The following is a 16315-nucleotide window of genomic DNA, read 5'->3' as shown; positions in this document are numbered from 1 at the left end:
TCCCGCACACCGTTAGGCCGTCTTCCGCTCACGCCCCAACATCGTGCAGCCCGCCTCCAGTGGTGTCGCGACAGGCGTGAATGGAGGGACGAATGGAGACGTGTCGTCTTCAGCGATGAGAGTCGCTTCTGCCTTGGTGCCAATGATGGTCGTATGCGTGTTTGGCGCCGTGCAGGTGAGCGCCACAATCAGGACTGCATACGACCGAGGCACACAGGGCCAACACCCGGCATCATGGTGTGGGGAGCGATCTCCTACACTGGCCGTACACCACTGGTGATCGTCGAGAGGACACTGAATAGTGCACGGTACATCCAAACCGTCAAACCGTCATCGAACCCATCGTTCTACCATTCCTAGACCGGCAAGGGAACTTGCTGTTCCAACAGGACAATGCACGTCCGCATGTATCCCGTGCCATCCAACATGCTCTAAAAGGTGTAAGTCAACTACCCTGGCCAGCAAGATCTCCGGATCTGTCCCCCATTGAGCATGTTTGGGACTGGATGAAGCGTCGTCTCACGTCTGCACGTCCAGCACGAACGCTGGTCCAACTGAGGCGCCAGGTGGAAATGGCATGGCAAGCCGTTCCACAGGACTACATCCAGCATCTCTACGATCGTCTCCATGGGAGAATAGCAGCCTGCATTGCTGTGAAAGGTGGATATAAACTGTACTAGTGCCGACATTGTGCATGCTCTGTTGCCTATGTCTGTCAGTGTGATCATGTGATGTATCTGACCCCAGGAATGTGTCAATAAAGTTTCCCCTTCCTGGGACAATGAATTCACGGTGTTCTTATTTCAATTTCCAGGAGTGTAGTTCGGTTCATTATTTTGAAATAATGTACAGAAAAAAACGACCCACTACGGAGGAATTATCGGAGTGGGACGGAAATCGGTACATGGGATGTTCATGTTCAGAAAAACAAACGATTACAATTTCAGAAAATTGGATGATTTTTTTCAAGAGAAAGAGCTTCCCAAATTAGGGCAGTCAATAATGTTTTTCTCCACTTAAGACCCTTACGAAAGTAGTTATTGAGCTTGGCATTGGTTAACAGAGGTGTTGGATGCTTTTCTGAGGCATATCGTGCCAAAACCTATCCACTTGGCGTCTTGGATCGTTAAGATACCGAGCTGGCTGGAGAGCCCCGCCTATAATATTCGATCTGCTCTTAAATGGGGAAGGATTCGGCGATGTTGCTGGCCAAGGTAGAGTTTGGCAAGCGTGATGGCAATCGGTTAAACTTCTCATCGTGTGCGGGTGGGCATTATCTTGCTGAAATGTATGTCCATGACGGCTTGGCATGAAAGGCAACAAAACGGGGCGTAGAATATCGTCGACGTACCGGTGTGCTGTAAGGGTGTCTTGGTTGACACCCTAAGGGATCCTGCTATGACATGAAATTGCACCCCAGACCATAACTCCTGCATGTTGGGCCGTATGGCGGGTGACAGTCAGGTTAGTATCCGACCACTGTCCGGGGAGTCTCCGGATATGTCTTAGCTCGTCATCGAGGCTCAATACGATGTGTTACTCAGCACTGGAGACAACTGTACTCCAGTTAACGAGTTTTCACGCCAATAGCTGCTTGCATAACGGCCTGAGATGGACCAGTGGATTGTTGACTCTTTCTCTTGAATAAATCTACAATTTCAGAAAGAAATGGATATCATATGTTTGCCTGTTCATGTACATTACATCTACCGATTTCCGTCCCATTTGGATAATTCCTTTGGGCTGCGTCTTCTTTTTCTTCCTCTCAGCGTATGTGTTTTTAAAGACTGTTAAATTAATTTATACTTAAACGCAACTTTCTCTTTATTATGTCCATTATAATTAGCCGGGCTGTTATGCCGTGGTCGGTTGATGAATTCTGAGGTGATTCCCAACGTTTCGTCTCCGACTGCGGGAGACATCTTCAAGGGGGTCCGTAGCTTGATGGTCCAACACACACACTGGCTCGCTACTGACTTTATTGTTATTTTTAACGATCTGTTGTCTAAAACCGAAACTAGTAATCAACAAACTGGAAATTAAATGTATTACTGCGATCAAGACAACAGAGATTTTTTTAAAGAAATGTATCACATCGGTTAGCTCCGTGACCTGACGACGTCAAGTTTTGGATACATAGCGTAGTTGTTTTCTAACTTATGAAAACTTTGCTCCAGTATTCTATTTTGATTGTCTCTGGAGCTGGGAATCTGAAACCTTCGTTCAAAAAAAAATGGCTCTGAGCACTATGGGACTTAACATCTGTGGTCATCAGTCACCTAGAACTTAGAACTACTTAAACCTAACTAACCTAAGGACATCACACACATCCATGCCCGAGGCAGGATTCGAACCTGCGACCGTAGCAGTCGCGCGGTTCCGGACTGAGCGCCTAGAACCGCTAGACCACCGCGGCTGGCTGAAACCTTCGTTCGAAACGTATCTCTTCAGAAGTTTATGTTCTTTCATGATCATCTCTTTCAGATAACTTCTGATTTCTTATAGCCTCTTACACCGTGGAGAATTTTTCCGGCTGACGTGCCCAAAAATTCTCTTTTCCGTTTCCGTTCATCTGAATCACATAGTTGTAAAACTTATCCTGCAATTTCTCATCGTTGCGTTTAGTTTTTCACTTTTGCTGTACACGTCGTCATTAAGCCTGTTCTTGCATTCGCCACTGTGTTCTATTGGTCACAATAATTTCTTAGGATTTCCCTCACTTTCTTTTCCATGTTTTCTAAATTTTTCTAGACTGGGCATATCCAGCATTTGGCCTTGTATAAATATTATTTATGACATTATTCATTACAGTAACATAGTGCTGTAAATTTGCTTGAGAACCGATGGACCTCTTATTTCTGACATCTTTAGTCAAATGAAAGGTCATTCCCATATTTCTTGCCCATAATGTATTAGCCTCCCGGTCACGGCTGTTCTTTTGAATTACCTCACCAAAATATTTATATTTTCGTTACTGTTATTTTCAAATAAATTGTATGTTGAGAATAACGCCGACGTCTTGTGCTACTTTTGATTACCTGGAAAAATATATGAAAAGAAATAATGTTTCTTTCGAAACGTAAGATGTTTTTAACAGTATCAAAATCTTGCGAATATATTTTCGAGATTAAGGCATTAAATTATAGCCTGGATAAAAGGAGTATATTCGTTACCGATCAGACGCGATTGTCTTCCGCTTAAGAATATGCATTTTCTGTATAAAGGTCATTCACTGTATATTGCTCCCAAAAAATTCTGCGAGGTAATTTATTATACAGGGTGTTCGGAAATTCCCGTTACAAACTTGTAGGACTTATAGAAGGGAGTGGGAACATAATATTTGGAATCTGTATTGACAGTCAACTCGGAAAGCTGCAATTTATGTACAGATTGAAAATTCGATGGACGATGAGAAGCCTTTGGTGACAAAATGTTAAAATTATGTGAGTCATAATAGCAGTGTCTTTAACCAACATCTTTTCCGATATATTCGGCTTCGTGTCTTAATATTGTTTCACTATCTCTATATGGTTATTAAGAAGTCATAAAACGTAGAGGTGAACAGGATCTGATGAATAAAAGTGTATGTTATTTCTGATGACAGCACACAAATTTACATTTATGTGCTTCTGACGAATCATCTAAAAGTGAAATGCTTCCTACCAAACCTATATTTTGTCTTTCAGTCGTGAGCGGACAGTCAACCAAATAAAGCACGGTCTAACAAAAAGGGGCACTCATTGAAGAGCAGGTATAAGAGACAGTCAAGTCAAAACGAGACACATGGGAAGAAGTAAGAAAAATGTTTAAGAGAAATGTTTATTATTTCAGAAGTAATTGCCTTAACTGTTAATACGTTTATCTCACAGAGAGACAAGACGGTCAAAGGCGTGATGAAAAAATATTTGCGGTTGCCTTCGTAAGCATGGTTGTACTTAGGCGTGCACCCTTTCGGTCGAATCAAATCGACGGCCACTCATGTGGTTCTTCAGGGCTCCGAAACATTTGGTAATCGCAAGGGGAGAGATCCGGACTGTATGGAGGTTGTGTAAGGGATCCCCAGCGAAACGTCTGCAGCGTAGTCGAAAAACCCAGCCAGCAAAATGCCCGCACACATGTTGCCGAGGTTGTTCCGATGCTCAAATGGTAGGTAGCTCACAAGGGAACCTCCCCATCGCACCCCCCTCAGATTTAGTTATAAGTTGGCACAGTGGATAGGCCTTGAAAAACTAAAAACAGACCAATTGAGAAAACAGGAAGAAGTTGTGTGGAACTGTGAAAAAATAAGCAAAATATAGAAACTGAGTAGTTCATGGGAAGATAGGCGACATCAAGGACACTAAGAACACAGCAGCGCCGTGGTCTCGTGGTAACGTGAGCAGCTGCGGAACGAGAGGTCCTTGGTTCAAATCCTCCATCGAGTGAAAAGTTTAATTTTTTTATTTTCAGTTTATGTGACAAACTCTTATGTTTTCATCACTTTTTTGGGAGTGATTATCACATCCACAAGAAAACCTAAATCGGGTAAGGTAGAAGAATCTTTTTACCCATTCGCCAAGTGTACAAGTTAGGTGGGTCGACAACATATTCCTGTCATGTGACGCACGTGCCGTTACCAGTGTCGCATAGAATATATCAGATGTGTTTTACTGTGGAGGAATCGGTTGACCTATGACCTTGCGATCAAATGTTTTCGGTTCCCATTGGAGAGGCAAGTCCTTTCGTCTACTAATCGCACGGTTTTGCGATGCGGTCGCAAAACACAGACACTAAACTTATTACAGTGAACAGAGACGTCAATGAACGAACGGACAGATAATAACGATGCAAAAATAAAGAAAGTAAAATTCTCACTGGAGGAAAGACTTGAACCAAGGACCTCTCATTCTGCAGCTGCTCAGGCTACCACGAGACCACGGCGCTCCTGAGCTCACATTGTCCATGATGTTGCCTATGTGGCCCATGGACTACTCAGTTTGTATGTTTTGCTTATTTTTTCACAGTTCCACGCAACTTCTTCCTGTTTTCTCAATTGATCAGTGTTCAGTTTATCAAGGCCTATCCACTGTGCCAACTTATAACTAAATCTGAGGGGGGTGCGATGGGGAGGTTCCCTTGTCAGTTGGTTTCATTAGTTGTCGATTATTGCAGTAATTGAGTGAAATGTACTTTCACATGCGTTTCACATGGGATGTAAAGACCGGGGTACGGACTGTTTCACTTGCCACGTAATTTTGATGTGTTTTTCGATGTAGTACGGCAGAGATCGTGGCGGGCGTTGTCTGTGTGTATCTGTGGCCCATGGCTGCCGTGTTTCTGTCTTCTGATGTTCCCACAGCCAGTCAGACATTCAGGAATCCCTTAGTGTGACACAAATGCTGTCACGCACTGGAGCAGCGATGACGAACATACATTGGAAATTTCGAGTTTAGCATCCGCGTTCCACTAGATATTTCCTCCCAGGTCCTTCATTCTTTTAAGTCTTAATCGAATGCCATGTCACGCATTTCTCATTTCTACATCAACGTTCTCACTAATAGGACTGCCATATTATAAGTTTCCCAATTACGTCTCCCATATGAGGTGAAGAGCTATATAGCTATTGTTATTCCTTCATGGACAACAGTCACGATAATATAAGCCCTGACACTAATTGCGGCGATGATGTCTGTCGTTTCTCCTTAGTCAGTCCTATTGTTTTTCCACAGCAATTCAATTCAGTATGTTTCGAAAGTAAGCATCATCAGAAAAGTGGACTGCGATGTGAGCAGGGGATGTTCAGTTCCCCCACTCCATGTGATCTGTCCCTAATGCCTGCGATGTGGTCGAGTTACTTATTATCTGAATGTCTTCTTTCTCCATGAGTCTCCAAACGATGCTGCTCATTTTAGGTCCAGAAAGCCGTAGAACTGGCAACTGATGCCTTTAGGCGTGTGGTGTGCTTACTGTAAGACCTTCGGTACACACACCATCAGATTATTTGACTTGTCGCTCTAACGAAGTAGGCGAATGTCATCAATATGTCTCGTGGTCTTATCGTGGCGTTTTTATCTTCTGCCGTTAGGTCAGACGATAGAAATGCCACTTGCACGCTTAGAGTAGCAGATTGACGGTGACCAACTTTAAACAGAACTTGATAAATTTTCACATACATTTATAAAAATAATAACAAGCATAAAAATAACTTAAATTGGTTCTAGATGCTATTTACAATTGACAATCTGAAGTTCCTTTGGTCTTGGTGCGTTAATCTTATTCTCACATATCTCTGATACTTGACAAAGTGTCTATGCATTTCTCTTCATGGCTATGTACAGGAATATGATAATTTTATTAGGCGCAGACTGAAACTTGACTACAGACTAATGCAGACTAAGGCAGACTAATGCAGACTGACTAATCGGAGGTCTGTACACTCGTTATAATACCTCGCTAGTTCAGGTATCACTGCGTGAGTGTGATCCGCGAGGAGAAATGGTTCTACGTTAGCAGCAATCTCATTGGCTGCGTTACATATTAATACGCGGATCGGCGGAAGCAGAATTTGGTCCGTCTTTAAGGCAGCGCCATCTCGTAGTGCGGAGACGGACGAGCGTTGCGGCTGCGCTGTTGTGCTTAGCGGGGCGCGCTCTAGTGGGAAAGTTGTGTACGCGCTGACTACGTACACAACAAGGCGCACACAGTATTGTGTACGATTTTGCCAGAATGATAAGTGGGCTCTGAAGTGGACGTGGTACACGGGATATCTATTCCAAACCGTAACCGACATCTCTGGTTCTTTGCAGAATCGAACTTCCTCTTATAAAACGGCAATAAACAGTTTTCCTTGCAGGGCTGGAAGCAAGAAAATTTAGAAAAAGTTTGAAATTATTTTTAAAGTTTGCTGGAAGTCGTCAAGTGCTCACAGTATCAAACACCGTATGAGTATATATATTCTGGCTGATTTCACTCCTGTTTAAGAAAGAAAGCTATTTTGGCACGCATCTCATTGTTTACGACGTCATATTTGTTGAGGTACGTGACGGATAATGATATAATTTTGCAGCTACATACAGTGGTATGTAGGGATACTCTCTGGAAAGTGTGTTTCAGACAGATTTAGTAGTACAGAAGCAATAAATTAAAACGTCACACCTGATGCCTGCATGAAGAGCGGAAATGCAGTAATGACAAACTTTCCTCCTTTCATTATATTGTGGAGGTTGTCAGCGAGAAAAATCTAGAAATTATGCGTAAAGTGAGTTGGAAGTGGCCAATTGCTTTCGTTCTCAAATACTGGATGAAAACAGTCTGCGATCCCTTGATTTATGATGCTTCAAGACATACAGAAAGTTTCTAACTTTAATACTTGACTTGCTGCATTAAACCTTTAACGTAAGATTATCTCTCTCAATGAGTACATCATGAAAGAATTTCAAATTTTAAAATTAGGTCAATAATTATGTGATAAATACTAAAAATCATATCGTTGGGCTCCATAGACGCTGTTACATAGGCAAACTGCTACACAGGACTTGGTGAGCGGGTGGCCATTTTAGCCGTTTCATAACGTACATTGGCAGTCATTCATTGTACGACTAGTGCAATGCTGAAAGCGGTATAGCAAGAATCCACCTGGATATAATCGTTTGCGAGAACAAACTGCAAACAGGTTAGATTACGAACTTCCCCGAATGGGAAGCTTAGGGGCATTACACTGAAGACGGTGCACATTTCCAGGCAAGGCAACGAAGCGATACTAATCTGGACTGTTGCCAAAGACGGCTGCTATTCTAATGGCGGAATGCACATTCTGGTGCGCGTTTTGCTGATTTCGTTATTTTCCGCACAGTCACCGTTTAATCGCAGATTAATGCTTCTAAAATGTACGTGTTTTCTACCTGGTTTAAGTTTTGAAAGAAATGAGGAAGATAAGGATTTACAGACCCACATTGCTGACACAGTTTCACGCCCCTCCCGCTCTGCCTTTCTCTTCTTAACGTGTGTGTGTGTGTGTGTGTGTGTGTGTGTGTGTGTGTGTGTGTGTGATGGAGGGAGGGAGGGAGGGAGGCAAAGGAGGAAGAGAAATAGCCGGCCGGAGTGGCCGAGTGGTTCTAGGTGCTTCAGTCTGGAACCGCGCGACCGCTACGGTTGGAGGTTCGAATACTGCCTCGGGCATGGATGTGTGTGATGTCCTTAGGTTAGTTAGGTTTAAGTAGTTCTACGTTCTAGGGGACTGATGACCTCAGATGTTAAGCCCCATAGTGCTCAGAGCCGTTTTTGAGGAAGAGAAAAGAATGAACGCTGGAACCTACAATGTGATGTGAATGTGAATGTGAATCGAGGTGAAATGGGCCAGTTCAGTTAAGTTTATTGTAACAAAGGGGAATCAGTTGAACAAATACGCCAATAACAGGCAGATGTTTTTGCCGTTTCCCACTCGTATGGGTAAGATGGTTGTCTGACAGTGGACGTTACAAGTGTCGATTAAGTTTCCTGAGTTTTGAAGCTTGATTTTCTCTCACAATCGACTGCACTGTCTTATACTGGTGTTTTTGTCTTTGCATGCATCCAGCTCATAACATACAGGATGTTTCACAATTCATGTTACAAACTTCTAGATGTTGTAGAGTGGACTCATTAGGTCAGGTTTTATACAGGAACACATGTCCGTAAAAGGTTCGTTTCCATGTTACAAGGAAAACAAGATGTACAGATATAATTCATATTTACTGTGATATTACAACAGCTGTTCGATATGACGACAATCAAGTTCGGTGCAGGCAGTATATCTGCTCAGTAAGTTCGCTTGAACTCTGTCCAACATGTGTGGTGTATTGTTAATGACCTCTAGTAACCGTAATGTCTACTCACGCATCACGAAGAAGCATGAAGACAAAACAGATGAGAATAGAGAATGTCGCGTGAAATCGCGACATAGTACCATTCATGAATGTGGGTAGCCCACCAGAACAGGCGAATTGCGTAAGAAACATATAGAGCGCAACTGAGTACCTCTTGTTTGCCTCGTAACATGGAAGCGAACCGTTTCCAGACATTGGGTCCTATGTAAAATTTGATGTACTAAGTCCGCTGTATAGCCTATAGAAGTGTGCAACATGAATTGTGGAACACGCTAGCTACTAGCTTTAAGAAACAGATTTTTGAATATTATATTACACATGAGAGAGCAAAACTGCCGCATTGTAGAAGTGTTGGGACACTGTAATGCTTGATGCTGCATCCCGAAGGGCACAGCGGCTGCACGCACGACAGTGGTGTCATTTGGTTTGCCTGCTCAGCAGGCGTTCAGCGTCAAATGAAGTACGGCAAAAGCCATAGTTCGGTCTGGCGCACAGAGGGCGACACATTTGCCGCAATACTTTACATTGGCTATCACGTGGACGGGAATGGAGCATGGCTCGGTATCATTCTGCTTACCGGGTATGTGTGTGGGCTGCAGGGCCCAACAAGCAGCGTCGACTGAAGACTCTCATTATGAAGGTTTACTTCCGGAGGCAATGTCCGTTTATGACGAGCACTAGCCGACAGTAGGCTGCAACCAGTTTTCGACAGCCGTCGCTCGTCCACCAGTTCATCGCTTCACAAGCGGACTTGGAATAATGTCTTGGAAGTGTCTACCAACCAGATTAGAATTTTGATTCGGAATGATCCTTGTCGGATATGATACCTGAACTGGATCTCTTTCAAAAGAAAGTTAAGTATTTCATAATTGTGTAATATGTAGTGCCAACTGGAACAGTTACTCATTAGGTGTGCTAGTCATAGCCACCTTGGTGGAACTGATATGACCACTTTCACCTGTGTTGTGTTTTGCGGTAAGCTGAGATCTAGCAAACATCGTTGCTGAAGTGTACCCTACAGTAGAGAACTTGATTACCCGTAGTAGTTCGACTTACCATTGAGAAACGACGTCTGTTGATCTGCCGTACATCTGCTCTCATTAACTACAAATTATGTCTCGACAAGCGCCACATCGCATCACTTCCCACAAACACTAATCTTGAATAAGCTGGTGGCGTAATCTTTGAGACATTTGTGTACAAGCTGTGGATGCCCATTTCATCTAGCTACGTCTGGTTTTCAAAGTTGCTGCATAGATAGTGCTTAAGATATTATGAAGACATCAGCAAGTACATGTGATTTTAATCTCTTCACAAGCTGAAATGAAGCGCGAGAGTACATGTTCTCTGCCTATTTCCTATATGCACTTCGCTGACTTTTTTCGAACTATGTCTAGGAAAGTACACTCGTGTGCAGAACTTAAGGACGAAAGTAACATTCAGATGTGTATACCTGCCAAATAACATAGCTCGACGAAAGTTGGAGCATACCTAGGAAGAGCTGCTACAGTACTGTACAGAAGATAGGTAAAAAAAACACAAAATTAAATGAACGCCAACGACACATTTATGCAAAAACGATAATTGCACTGAAGCCATTGCGATATTTGTGATGGACCCCTGGCCATTGAAAAAAGGTGGGACATAACTGTAATAGGGTGAATGATCACCGCAGACGGCAATGCGCGCCCTGCAGTGCGCTCTCATGCTGACCACAAGGCAACGACACATTTATGCAAAAACGATAATTGCACTAAAGCCATTGCGATATTTGTGATGGACCCCTGGCCATTGAAAAAAGGTGGGACATAATTGTAATAGGGTGAATGATCACCGCAGACGGCAATGCGCGCCCTGCAGTGCGCTCTCATGCTGACCACAAGGCTGAAGTAAGGAGTTCTTGTGGTAGGTCGCTCATTCCCCCACCAATGCGTTGATTTAATCCTTTGGACTTTGTGTGTGTGTGTGTGGGGGGGGGGACATGAAAAGTCTTATTTACGAGACCCCTGTCCAGTTGGAGAAAGATCTGTTTGCACGGATCATGGCAGCGGCAGAAGTAATAACCGTACTCCACGCTTGTTGGAGAGAGTCTACGTGCGAACTCAATAAGCAGATACAATGTATGCACCGAATATTGTGCTCATCATATCGAACAGCTGTTGTAATACTACAGCAAACAGGAGTGAAATCTCTACATCTTGTTTTCCTTGTGACATGGAAACGAACCGTTTCCTGACATGGGTTCCTATGTAAAACTTTATCTACTAAGTCCCCTCTACAACCACTAGAAGTGTGTAACATGAACCGTTAAACATTTTTGAACCGTGATTTATTTTCAAAGAATATTCTTAAGAATTTATTTTATTTACTAGCGATACATCAAGAACATTAACACATTTAATCACACTATGTAAGCATGGAAGTAGTTGCCAGGGAGTAACTGATGACATCATAACCAAATTCCTTTTAAAAATTGGGAATTTTATTCACTTTAATAATGCCTAAAAGCATTTTTTAAAAGAAACAGATTTAAAATTATAATCAGAAAGCACCTTCTAAATATCAAAGTTAAAATTCATTCAGAGACAGAAAGAAACAAGTTTTGATTGTATGAGCTTTCGGGCAGAGAACCTTGCCGCTCCCTTTTGACACGGCCGTAGTTACGACCGCTCACAACAGCCTCTGAAAGACTACACTGGTGCAAATCTGCAACTCACCAGATTACTTTAAACTGAAAGTTTTAACAATTTACACAAGCACAGAAACTATGCACCCCCCATAGGAGGGATGGAAATGGTACAAAACACTAACAATTAAAATATTAACCTTGCCACCGGATGTGCAACTTCATTTTAACTTCTAAGAAAAGTCTTACGGTGAAAGGGTGGCAACTTTATATACTAAAATGATCATTTACATAAAAGCCCATGAAATGCAATCTTATATAAAACTGTGATATCAAAGTTTCCAAAGATCAAAACATATTTCAGGTATTAGGCCGTTACACTCCAAGCAATAAATTTGTTAACACACAAAATCCGACAAACATGACAGAGGCAGCTACTAACGTACGGTAGACTGATAGGGAGATTACCGAACAACCCGGACCGCAGGTTGCTCTAACCCACCCCTACTCCACAAGGGAAAAACGGACCACCCAATTTATAAACAACCACCTTCCCGCTGGTGGGCAAACGGAGAAGAATGGTGGGACGACCCCAAAGCATAACGGCTGGTGACCTCACCAATAAAACAAGTAGAATTTAACAAGAGTAAATCAAACAACATATCACCAATCACTTAACTTCTAATAAACTACGATTTCTCGACAAGACCGGGCGCAGCACTCCCAAATCGCTCTCCCGAACCGTCCGCTGCCAGCAGCTTCAACGGACGCAGGAAGGCGCGCGGATCTCCCGTCCCACAGCGTCGCAGCTCGCACCGGCCAGACTGATGTCGTGGTTTGACTCCTGTTGCTCTCGTGTCGACCGCGAAGCCACTATCCCTCGCTATACGCTGCGGCCCACTGGACTCACGTGGCGACCTCACATGCGGCGACGCTCGACGGACAAGTCATCTTGTGTCTCAGTGCGCGACCGACCACCCGATCGATCCAACCGCCAATGACCGTTGCCTGAGCAAACTCGAGCAGACTGGCGGCCTAGCGCGCAGACTCAGATGCAGGAACCAAGCCCCGACCGGGCGACCACTCGCTGAGTTCTCTTAGTGGCGGAGTGGAAAGACTCTCATTTCGCCGGCTTAAAAGGTTGATCCGAACGACGGACATACTAGCCCTCCGAACGACAGACAGACACTAACTGCCTAACAAATGCGGACGAGAGACAGACTAGCAAGCTGGGGACAATAGACTGACACAGACTGACCGACTAGCGAGCTCATAGCGCCCCTTACATGCACGTGAACAGGCAAACGTTCCCCTTTCCCACCAGAGGGAGTCACCAAAGCTGCGATTGCCACAGCGGCGCCACCGCCAGAAACGAAGGGCGACTGCTTCACACTACGCGCTGCGGCGCGCTGTTCAAAATAGCAATTTTTACCACGGCTCAATGTTGAATGGTATGAACATGGATGCATACAAAGAGAAAGGCACCAGTATAAGACGATGCAGCCAAATTTCAAAACTCAGGAAACGTAATCCACACTTCTGTTGTAGGGTTCACTGTCAAGCAACCAACTTAATCGTAAAAGGAGGAAACTGCTGGATGGTCGCTGGTGCATGTGGACGTGGTGCAATACGTCCCCGAACGCATCCACCCGTTCTCAGGTGGACTTAAGTCGGGGGACGGGCAGACCAGCCCATTCGCCCAACATCCCCTCGTTCCAAAAGCTCCTGCAGCTGTTCTGTCGGATGACATCGACTATTGTCATCCATAAAAATGAAGTCTACGCCGAATACAACCCTGAAATGACGCGCAACTGGAACAATACAGTGTCACCGTATCACTGACCGATGAGTGTTCAATGTCCAAAGATTTGGAGATGAGTACTTCCATGCAACGCTGTGGCCCCTCACCCCGTAACACCTGGACCACCAAAATCATCCCACCGATGTGTGGGTGCCAATGGAACAGAACATACTGGTGGTCAGGCAAAGTGACCACCGCCATTCAGTTGCCGTGTCACTGTGGAACGTGAGACTGCGTGCATTACAGTGCTGTCAAGTATGGTTGCAGTTCACTCCCTGTTTGACGTAGTGGTCATCTGTTTCTGTAACAAACCTTCTCTTCATCTGGCAGCACTGCCTTTGCTTCGGAACATTCGTCGCAATTTGTGCTTCTTCCAGTTTCCCCATGATTTTTCCCTGTGTGAAGTCATCCAAATACTGGTTCTGGGATAATGTTTAATGAAGACCACCATCACCACCACCACAGTGCTTTGTAACTGCTCGCTCATTGACACACGCTGTATTTTTCCGTTCCTTCAACTGCCTCGTATTGTGCGGCCAGCTCCATTTGCCGCCATAGACACGCTGATCTCACCGGCATCCAATTTTCTCTGCATTATTGGCAGACCTCTGGAAACGTGCTCCCGCTCTTTCATTAATTTCCACGGAGCAGTTAATGTGTTCTCTAGCTCGTCCATAAATTCTACAGAGCAGTGTATTTCAATAAGTCTTGGGGATCAGGCGTTATGTAGCAGAAACAATGGGATCATGATGCAGTGCGCACCGTTGTGGCTGTAGTGTTCGTCTACCATCTACACATACTTACATAAATACTTGGCAAACAATTGTATGGTGCATGGCGGAGGGTATGTTGTACCACTGACACGCACTTCCTTTCGCGTTCCATTCGCAGACAGAGACAGAGAAAAACGACTGACCGTACTCCTCCATACGAGCGCTAATTTATTCCTGGTCCTTACGCGAAATGTATTTTGGCGGCAGTAAAATCATTCTGCAGGCAGCTTCAAATACCGGTTCTCTAAATTTTCTTAATGTTGATTTGCGAAAAGAACGTCGTCTTCCCTCCAGTGGTCCAGTTTGAGTTCACGAAGCATCTCCGTAATAATCTCGTATGAATCGAACCTACCGGTAGAAAAAAAAAAAAAAAGGTTTAGAGGCCCGCCTATGATTTGCTTCAGTGTCCCCTTTAATCAGATCTGGTGCGGGTCCCACACACTCGGGCAGAACTCAAGAATGGGTCGCACTACTGTTCTGTACGCAGCCTCCATTGTAGATGAGCTATACTTCCCTAAAATTTTACCAATAAACTGAAGTCGACCAATCGCGTTGCCCACTACCACTCTTACGTGTTCGTTCCATTTCAAATCACTTTGCGGTATCGCTAATGGATATTTAATTGAGGTGACTGTCAAACAGCGCATAGCAGTGCTATATTCGAACATTACCTGATTGTTTCTTTTCTACCCATCTTCATTAGCTTGTATTTTTATACATTTATAGCACGCTGCCATTTATCACTCTACCTAGAAATTTTGTCTAAGTCATCTCTTATCTTCCAGAATCTCTCAACGACAACTCCTTCCCGCACACAACATTGTCATCAGCTAACAGACGTAGTTTGCTGCTCACCATATCCATCAGATCGTTTATAGGTGTGTAGAAATAACAGCGGACCTATCACACTTCCCTGGGGGACTCCTGCCCATACTTCCTCTACGCCCGTCATATTTGAACTAAATGATGTCCATTAATTGCCCAAGTGAGTTGATAACAATGGCACATCTGTCATTTCCATCAAAATACTGTCCTAGCCTTCATGCTGGATTTATTGCCTCTAGTAACCATTGTTGCTGTGATGACATTACGGTCATTAATCCCTGTCTCTTTACTCACACTGTCTGTAATTCCAGACCTGTTTTCAGCTACAAGGTCTAAAATATATCCGTTGCACGTGGACTGACGAATTAGCTGCTCGAGACGTATTCAAAGATGTTTCACAAGACCGACTGTCGGTATCACCTGTAATAAACCCATAGAAATCCCTGTCTATACTCGGCAAGTTAAAGTTGCCTCCAACTCTGGATATTTCAAAGATACTGAGCGAAGACGTTTTGTGAATGATTCCAAAATTGGCCCGTAACAGTATCCGATAAGTAACTTGAATTTTCCTACGCCTGTTACTCGCGTCCAGAAAAATGTCACAGGTGGGCCCATCTTAGAATTCGATAGAGAGTATATTTTTGTCGACTGCAATGAATAGAAACGCCTCCCTTTCCCATGGTCTCTAGTATGTCTTTTTGATATACGTTTCATGCATCGCTAAATATTTGGGAGTTTTATAATTCGCATTTCGGTCAGTTCTCGGTTCCGAGAGTAATTTGAGCACGACACTTACCTGGAGGGCAGTAATTTCAGCAGCTTTTTTTATGGACACTTCGTCAAATTATTGTTAAATTTTTGACAGCGGAAGTGCCTTCATTTTGCACGCTCTCTGATATAGCTCTCTGAGTATGAATTGGCGAGGGTTCATAAGAGGACCTCAAACAAGCTCCTAGCCTAAGAAAAAACCATGTACACTGCACAAATATTCCGCTACCCGAGTAGTTGCTTCCTTTTTGTAGTGAGCTCCTAAATTATCAACGGGAACCCCACAATTATTCAACGCATAACGCAGGCGCAGAAATCTGCAGCCGAGTCCGTCACAGAGTCGACAAAGCCTTTGGTTGAGACCCTCCACTCGGCTCCAAACTACAGGGCTCCATCAAGCCTGGGACCGATGCTGCAGATCGTGAGCTCTGCTTGCACCCCACGAGCGAGGCCAACAGTCTTCATCACTTCCGCCAGACGCTCTTTGAGGATAGCCGTAGAATCCAAGCGTCAGACACCATTGGTGCCAACTTGAGCCCCAAGTTGCAGACGACTGCACCCTACACGCTCCAAAGCCATAGCGACGGCCGCCTCCACATCCTGGACGAGCCCTCCGGCAGAAACACCAACATGAGCTGGACGTTATTTCCCTAAGGGATATATACACTACTGGCCATTA

The sequence above is a fragment of the Schistocerca nitens genome, chromosome 6, assembly GCF_023898315.1.
Source record: "Schistocerca nitens isolate TAMUIC-IGC-003100 chromosome 6, iqSchNite1.1, whole genome shotgun sequence".
Taxonomy (NCBI): domain Eukaryota; kingdom Metazoa; phylum Arthropoda; class Insecta; order Orthoptera; family Acrididae; genus Schistocerca; species Schistocerca nitens.
Note: the sequence above shows the minus strand (reverse complement) of the source record.